Raw genomic sequence first — 11,317 nt, 5'->3', positions numbered from 1 at the left:
TGTTGTTAGGCGGTTGCTAAGTGGTTGCTAAGGTGTTGCTAGGTGGTTGCTAGGCGGTTGCTAAGGTGTTGCTAGGTGGTTACTATGCAGTTGCTAAGGTGTTGCTAGGCGGTTGCTAAGGTGTTGCTAAGTGGTTGCTAAGGTGGTTGCTAGGCGGTTGCTAAGGTGTTGCTAGGCGGTTGCTAACCATTTTAGCCATGGCTGTTATTGCTAGGTGGTTGCTATGCAGTTGCTAGGTGGTTGCTAGGCGGTTGCTAAGGTATTGCTAAGTGGTTGCTAAGGTGTTGCTAGGTGGTTGCTAAGGCGGTTGCTAAGGTGTTGCTAGGTGGTTGCTATGCAGTTGCTAAGGTGTTGCTAGGTGGTTGCTATGCGGTTGCTAAGGTGTTGCTAGGTGGTTGCTAAGTGGTTGCAATGGTGTTGCTATGCGGTTGCTAAGTTGTTGCTAGGCGGTTGCTAGGTGGTTGCTAAGGTGTTTGCTAGGTGGTTGCTATGAAGTTGCTAAGGTGTTGCTAGGCGGTTGCTAAGGTGTCGCTATGTGGTTGCTAGGTGGTTGCTAAGGTGTTGCTATGTGGTTGCTAAAGCATTGCTAGGTAGTTGCTAAGGTGTTGCTAGGCATTTGCTAAGGTGTTGCTCTGTGGTTGCTATGTGGTTGCTAGGAGGTTGCTAAGGCATTGCTAGGCGGTTGCTTAGGTGTTGCTAGGTGGTTGCTAGACAGTTGCTAATGTGTCGCTAGGTGGTTGCCTACAAGACATTGTGCCCAGGAGCCTCTGAAATATTAATCCGGTCTGGTGATGGGAAATTCAGATTTTTAAAGCGGATGTTAGGACTCAACATTATGTCGTCAGCAATAGAAACTTCAGTCAGTTAAAAAAATCACCATGATCTGAAAAATGTCTTACAGTAAAGTTTTGCAACCCAACTAAAAAAACTAAACACCAGCGAAGAAACTCAACACAGAAAAAAGTGTGGAGTCCCATGGAGGTGCTCCGCATGGAGACTGTTGTTTTGTGTTTACCTCTTAATTAAAGTTGTTGCACGTCCACTGGTTCCGGTCTCAAAATGAGCGAATTTGAGCCACTTGCACATTAAGGAAGCGTTCAGAAAAAAACAAAACACCAGCGAAGAAACTCAACACAGAGAAACATAAACAACTACTGCCAGCTAGTGTTTCGGAAGTGTATTGCAGAGCAACAGAAACAGTGCGCAGAAGTATAAGTGCACGGCTAGGCGCAAGGCTTGCGCCGTGGATCACGCTGATCACTTGACACAGAAGTATAAACCAGGCTTTATTGTTCAACATTAACTGCAACGTGTTTCTTCTGGTTTTGTTGGAGAGAAACTAGACAGAATGCCTGAGTCTAAAAATGGCAGCATAGCTGACCTTGGATTTCTGTCAAAATATGGTTTCAGTACCCTTGCATTCTTCATTACCTTACCCCAATCCCTGTACAGCCCAATAAACACATCCCAATTCTCATCCCTTTTCTCTGCCCTTCAGCGTTGTGACTCCGCCCCCTTTACCAGATTACCCACAATTCTCTTCTCCCAGATTCACATAAGTGGTGTATACTTTTCTTTAAGTAAAAATGAAACAGTGTATAAGTAATTATTTTTGGACAAATCAATAACCTGTTCTGCTTCTGTTTCTTTAACATGTTGCAACTTTCGTTGAGCTCCTAAACATGCAGCAGGCTGGATTAACCTGTACCATAACATTCTTCAGAACGCAAGCAGAGTGCGTGTAAGAAACCTTCCATGGAAGCACCAGGCTCTCTAAAATGGTAAAGCAATTGAACGACGAGAATGGGATTTGAACCCACACAGGCGGAGCACAGTGGATTAGCGGTCCATCCCTGCCGGAGGCTGGATTAATTGTTACCATAACATCCTTCAAAACGCTAAGAGGGTGCGAGTAAAACACCTTCCACGGAAGCACCGGGCTCTCTCAAACACCAGAGAAAATGAGCAACGAGGATGGGATTCAAACCCACACATGCAGTGCACAATGGATTAGAAGTGCATCACCTTAACTACTCGGCCACCTCATCAGCACAATTGATTAACTGTCCGTCGCTTTAACCACTCGGCCACCTTGTCACAAATGTTCTTGCTTTCCTGATGGAGGCTGGACTGTGGCACATATGTGTATATGTATGTTCTTGCAACTATTTTGCAAAAATATTCGGTAAGATGACATTCAATTTTGCCATAACATGCTTAGAAGCACGAAGATGGTGCGAGTAAGATATGTTCCCCGGAAGCACCGGGCTCTCTTAAATGAGCGACGAGGATGGGATTCGAACCCATGCATGCAGAGCACAATGGATTAGCAGTCCATCGCCTTAACCACTCGGCCACCTCGTCATGCATGTAGCCACTTTCCTGATGGGGGCTGGACTTTGGCATATATGTATGTATTTGCAGCTACTTTCGATACAGATGACATTAAATTTTGCAGCAACACCCTTCAAAACGCTAAGAGGGTAAAAGTATCACACCTTCCACTGAATTACCGGGATCTCTCAAATGTCAGTGCATTTGAACGACGAGGATGGGATTCGAACCCACGCGTGCAGAGCACAATGCATTAGCAGTCCATCGCCTTAACCACTCGGCCACCTCGTCACATAGGTTGCCACTTTACTGATGGAGGCTGGACTGTGGCACATATGTGTACATGTATGTTTTTGCAACTATTTTCGGTAAGATGACACTCAATTTTGGCATAACATGCTTCGAAGCACAAAGAGGGTGCAAGTAAGTTACACTGTAAAAACAATTCTGTAAAATTTCCGGAAAAATACTGGCAGCTATGGTTGCCAGAACTTTTTCTTTAAAATTGTTTTCATAGAAAAATGTTGTATTTTTAACAAGAGTAAATTGTATTCATTAACTGATGCAATGATCATTTACAAACCTTTGAGTTAATTATTTATATTTGCAGAAAACAACTACGTTTTATTTGGCATTTACTGGCATTAAAACCAACATTTTAAATATCTAAGTAATATATCTGAGCAGATTGAGAACCATCGTACATCAGTTCACTACAAAAACTCATTAAATAAAGTCATTAAATGCATTATTGTGTTCATGTGTGACTGTAATTAACAAACACTTTCACTGCATTAGTAACTACACAGTTACCTTTAAACAAAAGAAGATGCAGCATAACATCAGATTCACTGCGTTCATCTTGGACTTGCACACAGATGCTACTATCCTCCACAATGGTGATACAAAAATGTTTTACAGTATTTTGCTGTTGTTTTTCCTGATTTTACAAAAAAATACTGGCAGCTGTGGTTGCCAGTAATCTACTGTTTTTAACATTTTACATTTGTAAATTCAATCTACAGAATATTTCTGTTAAAAATACAATCCACAGTCTGTATTTTTCATCGAACACATTTAACCCCTCAAATCCCAGAGCAAAATCCTCACTAGTGTCCTCACTACAGAGGGTTGAACACTCAGACAGTGATGAAGTTAATGAGATAAATAAGTGTCTAATTAAAGGAGGATTAATAATTATTGATGAACAAGTGTTAACAAGCAGAATCACTGAAGGAAAGAACAACAAGACCAAATAAAACAAATTACAGCCAAAATCAAAGATGAAATTAACTGAGAATAAAACTCTAAAAATAATAATTAATAAAAATAATTACACAATAAAACTTTTATTTGTCAAGATCTCAGAAGAGATCATTAAACAACTCCACAAACATCAGGAGCTTCACTTATTACTGACCTTTGACTTTATTTCTGTCACATGAACAAAAGCTCTTAATGAAATTGTCGTTCATTTGAAGTCACCATGATGGAGGACAGAGTCTGCTTTAGTCGGGATCTTCAACTTCTTGATTTAAAACACTTTAAACTTTGGTTGCATTTATTAATTGTGTAATCACACTAATTGTATAGTATGAAAAGTCAAAACAAACATGAAATTAAGTGTGATGAGATAAACTGTCATATCAAAGCCATTCTTGTTGAATATCATCTGTAGTGTGAGAATCGAATACAATACATAAATGAAGCCACTGGAACTTCAGCAATCAATGACAATTTAACAGGTCTAAATACATCAGTCATTATGAGAACGTTTGAACTATGGCAGAACTTGAAAACACACAGATGTCAACAATTAGTCTTTGAATCTTAATAATGGTGACTAACAAAACATAAAAATCAAATAAAAAACAACCCAGAACAACTACTGAAATATTACACCCCAAAAACAAAATAAATTAAAGGCAAAGAAAGAAATGTTAAGAGCATAAAGCGGCATAATTTATTCATGCTGCGAGTTTTTTTTTGTACGATGCTTGCACCATGAATGAAGCAGCTTTTTTTTTAGCAACCATTTTTGAGGTTCATATCCTGATTCTTGAAGTCTGTGTGTCTTAGATGAGTTGCTTAAGCTCTCTAGGTTTTCTGAATGAAACTCTGATTTGTTCCATCATAATTGTTTGTTGATCTTTCTAGTAGGGATCTTTCACAGTGTCGAGATCCCGAAGCGCAAGTGTTTCGAGACACTGTACCGAAGCATGATCCGAAACACCCAGGTCACGTGATTAAAGTGTTTCGAAACACCTGGTCACGTGACCAAAGCGATTCAAAGCATCGATCAATTCTGAAGCTTTTCAAGACCTGGAGAGTATGCATTTGACTGACAGGGTCAGATGACAGTGACTCTCATATGGCCTAGTGGACCGTGCATGTGCGTGTTGTTTGAGGCTTTAAATGACTTTTGGGTTCGAATCCCGACTTGTACAAATACTCCAAAATCATGATTTTATGTATTTTAATCATGCTACTGTTTATGGTGTAGTCTAGATAGGATACAGCTGCAGATATGCCATCAATTTCACATAATTTTTGTAACTAAAACAATAATTAATATTTTACAGTACTTTGATGGTTGGGTTTAGGGTTTGGGTAGAAGTTAATAAAATACAATAAATGGGAAATTTAATGAATAACATAAATAATTCTTGTTAACTTCTGTCCACAACTGTATCTGATCTATCAACAACCCTGTTTCATGACCAAAACAAGCCAAATTTATTTACAAAGTGTTCATTCGGTTGTCAGACTAATGTTGAAACAGAACGATGCACGAACAAAGCCTCTCAAACTGATATTAAAGCATTTCAAAATAACTGTATCAGCCTGGATTCGAACCCACAATCACCGCATGGTAGTCAGAAACCCTAACCACTCCACTATAACACTTTGAGGCTTCGAGTCCTCAAAGTGGGGTTGAGTGCACTGAACCAGTGCAATACATAAAACATGACCACTAGGCCTCACTGTAGAGTGGGGTTTCGAAACGTTTCGAAGCGTCGACACATTTGCTTCAATTGTTTCAATGTTTCATGAAGCCTCGCTTTGCCCACCACTACTTTCTGGAAGCTGTACTATTGTCTCAGATAACATCACATAAATTAAATATAATTAATTACAACTTTTTTGTTACTTATTAATAACAATTCTGTTATAAGTATTTAAAAGTTTTCATGGCTTGTCTTGCTGTAACTGTTGCGTTTCAAAAACACAGTTACAACAGCCAGAGAAGCCTTTAAATACAAGCGAAAATGTTCAAGAGCTCAACTAATGCTGCCTCTGATCTCCATGATGGTGAGGTCAAATCAAACATTTTCAATAAAAATATAAACCTCTGTTAATTATCAAATATTCTTGCAGATATGAGAGAATTGAACTCAAACTGTAATCAGTGAAGCTGCTAATGCTGTTATTTAATGAAGTTGTTTAATTCTCTGTTTTAATTCAGTTGGTTTGGTGTGAGGCTGTGTCTGCAGTTTTATTTCTTGTTCTTTCCTTCAGTGATTGTGCTTGTTAACAGCAGGTGTTCATCAATTCACTTATTTGTGGTCATTCACTCTGTCTAGTGGACTAAACTAATTGACTAATTTAGGGACTAGTGAATGAGGGTGTGTGGTGAGATTTCAGACACTCTGATTAGTTTCTCAAAAACAAAGGTTAGATCTGTTACAGTTATTTTCCGTATTTTGTACAGAAATGAGCTGTTAGTCATTTAACAGGTTTTCACTCTAGATTGTACAGACTTTTACTGTTAAAATCACAGACATTTTTTACAGTGTGTGCATTCCGTATTTCAGGTGAGATGTTAAACCGAGGTCCTGACACTCTGTGATCATTAAAAATCCCAGGATGTCTTTTGAAAAAAAAAAGAGTAGGGGTATAATTCCGGCATCCTGGCCAAATTTGCCCACTGGAGCTTTGAGTGTCCAGAAAAGCGCTATAGAAATGTAAAGAATTATTAGTTATTATTGTAGTGATGCCTACACTAAGTTCAAGTTGACTAATATAAATGTATTATCAAATGATCTTACTTTAATTTTTAATAGCAAATGATCAACTTTAGCTTTCAAAAATGTTTAATGTCTTTAATTCTTACTTTATTCTTGGTCCAACTTTATATTAGCTGGCCTTAACTACAATGTTCTTGCATCAAAAAAATAAATACAATGTAATTACTGTGTTCATAATATATTTGCAGAACACCTGTGGTGCTCTTGAGGTGAGATACGGGTTGGGCTAGGAACAGGTTTGGTGGTATAGGTAGGTGTAAGAGATGGACAACAATGGAATTACATATAGGCATTTTATCATAAGTACAAAAAAAGATGTAACAAATGTATTTCAAAGCACATAGTAGTTTGAGCCACCTAATATAAAGTGGAACCAGAAACTCATAAAGGTTTAAAACCACTACAGTCATTAAATAATAAATACATTTGAGTTTTAGGGTGAACCATCCATGTATATTTAAACTTAAATTGATTTAAAAAAAAAAAATACTTGCCTTATGACTACTATTTGACAACTATTGTTCAAATGGTATAAACTTTTGGTCATGTATTTCTTTTTTAAACTTGCTGTCATGTTCACTAGCGATTTGAGGACTACAGAGATCGCTGGTGAACTACAATTCAGCCATGAACTACAGATCCCTTCAATCCACTATACATACACCAGGTTTCACTTCCACTGATTACACACACAGCTGAATCCTGTCACTAATGATTGTTTTGACTATTTATAAACCCTGCACCCGTTTGTTTTTGTATGGTATGTTGTTTATGTGTTGTGGTCCTGTACCTTTCCTTAGTTTCTTGTTTTGTTTATTATTGTTCTTTTGATACTTTGATTTTTGCATGCCCTGTTGTTTTTCTGTTATCTGCACGATTATTTCTTCATTAAATGCATTTGGATTCTACCTATTTGTATCTGTGTTTTCAACATACCGTGACACTTGCATGCTTCCAAGTCAAGTCTTAAACCTTGGTTTTAGTAAAAACAAAAGTGCTCAAGTAAAACTTTTGTTTCATATGGTTTTGCTCTCTTAAAAACCTAAAATAATGCTGCTGGGTGGTACCGTGTTACACAACTCTTGCAAATTTATCATTTTTGGAAAATGCAGGAATACTATAAAGTTATTATATTACTAAATGTTTTGCTTCATATATTTTTTTTTTACCTTTGCTGTGGTGTAAGTTGAAGAGTTTATTTTACCCTTCCCACTCTCCCAGATGTGAACTCTCATGTGAGAGAGCTCAATCTCATCTCCTTTGAAAAGCTCCAGTAGGGCTATGTCCCTCCAAAGTGAGACATTGATTGTGTTCTCTTTACACTTCAGACTAAAGTCGAGGATTGGGACCTGTTGTCCCTGCACCTCTGTCATCCTCAGTGCTTGGATCTGCCAAATTGGAGCACAGCAGTGATGGGTAAGTAAATCAGTTTACTCAAATGAATAATGAAAATTCTGTCACTGTTTACTCGCTCTTTATTTCAAACCTGTTCAAATCTTCTGTTGAACACTAAAGAATATTTTATGAAGAATGCTGAAAACCAGTAACCATTGACTTCTAAAGTATTTGTTTTTCCTTCTGTGAAAATCAATGATTACAGCCCAGCAAGCAATAGCCGTCATTTCACCGGCTAGGTGAAGTATAGACCAGATCTCTTCTTCTTTGGCTCTCGGCGAAGGCGGTCGCACTTTTTCCCTCTCCGTCCCATATCTCTCCTCGTTAGCTCCTCTTGTCTTTGTCTTATTCTATCTCTGAGACTCTCCGTGCCCTGCTATCCAAACAAGTAAGGAATTATGGATTTGATCAACTGGTCTCTGAATGCGATTGACACCATCTTCTCGACGAGAAGTTTGGGCTCGGGAGAGCCCACCTGTCCTGCGGGGACGTTTGCAGCTGGATACGTGATGGACGGGTGGGAGAAGTGGCGCGTCCTGTGCCTGGCTGCTCTGTCTCTGGAGGATATTGAAGACATTTACCTATTCGGAACTTTGATAACAGGGTTTCTGCTGATGGGCTTATGTGGGGCCCTGGCGTATCGACGAATGATGAAAGCGGTCAGTGCTGCTCAAAACCCCACCAGGCTGGCCGGCTTGATTGAAGCGCTGATGGGCAGGCTTGCTAATAATCAGACTGCAATATTAGATCGCAAACTGGAAAACATCGGGGTGAAGTTAGCAGCTTTGCAACAAAATTTGGCCAGATCTGGAGACGAGTGATGGACATTAAATATCTGTGAAATTGGCAGGTATTGACCTAAAGTTGAAGTATCTTTCTACTCTTTCGGCTTCCCTGTGTTTTCTTTTCTCCTGCCAGACGGCCTCGGCTGGAGGAAAACAACTTCTCCCGGATAGCAAGATAAGGAGACGCTCTGAAATTCCTGCTCCCCGTCAAGGACACCTGTTGGACTATACAGGCTTACGCACACACACACACACAGATACACAGCACGACACTTCCTGGCCCCAATCCAACGACTTCGTATGCTTTCACCCACTGGAGGGGGTGAGCGGGTCTGCGACCAGCGCCTCCATGGCTGCAGGACCTGATGGCTGCCCGCCCTTACCGGACTATATCCACACCCCCTGTTCCCATCCCCTGTGGCAATGTTATGTCTTGTCGGTGTGTTTTTGTGCTAGATTGCTGGGGCTTTTTCTTATCCCTGATCTCACATTGCTCTAACTTAAGAGCAAGGTGAGAGGGACTTTTTTTTTGCCTCTTTTTCCTGATTGTATTTTATTTCCTGTTCCACCTCCTGTGACCTGTCTTCCCTGGAGTTGTGATGTCTGTGCACGGTCGGGGGGTTCCATTTACCTGCATTTCGTTGCCTTGTACTTGTACATGTGTGATGACAATAAATTGAATCTAATCTAATCTAATCCCTGAGGACTAACGTTAACTGCGTTAATTAGTTAGTAACCAGTTTCAAAATGCTATTATAAGTTAAATTGAGTGTTTGTGCGTGTGAGAGAGAGCGAGAAGTAATGGTCAGCATTAAATACTAAAACGGGCTATAATCGCGTCCCCCCGCCGCAATTTACTATGTGATAAAATAATGCTATGAATGAAAAGAAATAAAGCACCTTGTCGAAAAAGTAACTCGTATTACCTATAAACCCATGAAGCTCGTGGTCGTCGTCGTCCTCCTTCTCTTCTTCGCATTGTAATTCGCACAGTTAGGCTATTTTACTATAGGTGTATTACTGCCACCTATTGATTAGGAATATGGGTCAAAAACAGGAGCACAAACTACCCTTGAGCCCACTAAATTTTGCACAAGCTTTGTCTTTTTACAGTTATGCATCTATTGTTTTTATATATGGTACTTAATCCATAATTTTGCAGAGCTGTGGCCCTCCAGGAACTGAGTTTGACACCTGTGATCTAAATGAATGAAAACTTCCCAAATAGAGCTTTGGTGAACTTAAATCTCAATGTCAGATAGCTTTATTTTTCCAATATCGTGCAGCCCAAAATGTCATAACTGTAAAAAAAAAAAAAAAGGGTTTGTGTATTACAGTTAATAATATTGTGAATATTTTGCTACCTTTATCTCAGTTGGTGTTGTTTAATTGATTTGTATTATTTTATAAAAGGAATAAAAACAATATAATAAAATACATAATGAGTCTTGTACACAAAAGCAATGCTTATCTGAATAATTTGCTACTGCTATTGGATAAGTTGATATAGTTAATTTTTTAATTCATTCAAAGGGTTAATTTATTTCAAGACGTCAGGGCTTGTGCAGAATAATGGGTACCCATTTCTGTCTATTTGCCATATTTTGAACTCAAAATATAACAGTCGCAAGGAGATTTATTGAATTGAAACCGATAAAATATCAAACATCAAAATAACTTTACAGCATGCACTGTTTTTTTAATATTGTAGGAAAGAACACATTATTATTTTAGCATAATTATTTTTGTGGAATTTTAAAAGACTCTGAGTTTGTTTGAAGACTTTGTATAAACTTTCAACAGGTGCTGCAATTGGCTCGAATCGGAGGAAAGGATGTGAGGGACTGCGTATATAAAGTCCTTGACAGGTAAGCTTTAAAGTATTAGCGGTACACTGACCATGTAATAACACAATCAAAATTACTCATTCATTCATTAATTTATTCATTCATTTTCTCCTCATATAGTGTACTTAAAGTGTTCACACAAAACATGAAAAAAGTAATTAATTAATCACTTACCCTCGTGTCGTTCCAATTCCCTGAGACCGCAAGGTAGGCTACCCAACTCAAAGTCCAGAGGTTCACCAAAAATATCTTCAAAGTAGTTCACGTGTCTTTCGTTCAGAATATTTTTAGGCTACGAGAATGTTTTTTTTCCTGGACGTTAAACAAAAACAACGACTTCATTTAACAGTTTTATCTTCTCAGTGCCACTGTAGGCGTTCACATATCTTGCTTGGTCGCATGGCCGGCGCATCTGACGTATCACCTTGGATGTTTGTGCACGCTTATCCGGGGTCGGAGGGTACCTCAAACTCATATTGTATGCTAGCCTCAACCTTGAATATTTCTTAATATTAGGCCTGAGTAACACAAGTAGTGTTTGCAAAATGCCCCTTGTACTGTAATGGTGACAAACTATACTGTTGTAAAACAACTCCTTGTAACGAGTAAGGTGTATGGCCCCTTTAAGAGCACGCACCCTTTTTTATGTCGTTGCTATAGTTGCATTAGACACGAGCCCCTGCATGTATGCGAGGGTAATGTACTCTGATGCTCCGTTTATTTTACATTTCTTCAGTAACCCTGTGTGCGGCATTTAGTTTGTAAAGGACAGTGTACTTATTTTCTGGACAATAAACTACTATTGAGGGAAAATCATCTTTGCAAACTTTGTTTATTTTGAGGGCTATCCATATTGCTCCGTACGCAGGACGTTACAAGTGGCGCCCGAACATTTTGTCTTTGGACCTCAGTTCAACAGACTGTAAGT

The 11,317-nt window shown here is 38.9% G+C and overlaps 2 non-coding genes across 2 annotated transcripts; both read right to left on the bottom strand.

The window, feature by feature from the left end:
* Nucleotides 1-2,282: 2,282 nt before the first annotated feature.
* trnas-gcu (transfer RNA serine (anticodon GCU)) lies at nt 2,283-2,364 on the bottom strand. The gene has a single exon. It is a non-coding gene; the product is annotated as a tRNA-Ser (tRNA).
* Nucleotides 2,365-2,543: 179 nt separating this feature from the next.
* On the bottom strand, nt 2,544-2,625 carry trnas-gcu (transfer RNA serine (anticodon GCU)). Its single transcript has one exon. It is a non-coding gene; the product is annotated as a tRNA-Ser (tRNA).
* Between the last annotated feature and the right edge of the window lie 8,692 nt (nt 2,626-11,317).

This window comes from Danio aesculapii, chromosome 4, assembly GCF_903798145.1.
Source record: "Danio aesculapii chromosome 4, fDanAes4.1, whole genome shotgun sequence".
NCBI lineage: Eukaryota > Metazoa > Chordata > Actinopteri > Cypriniformes > Danionidae > Danio > Danio aesculapii.
Note: the sequence above shows the minus strand (reverse complement) of the source record. Positions and strands in the feature narration are given on the sequence as shown.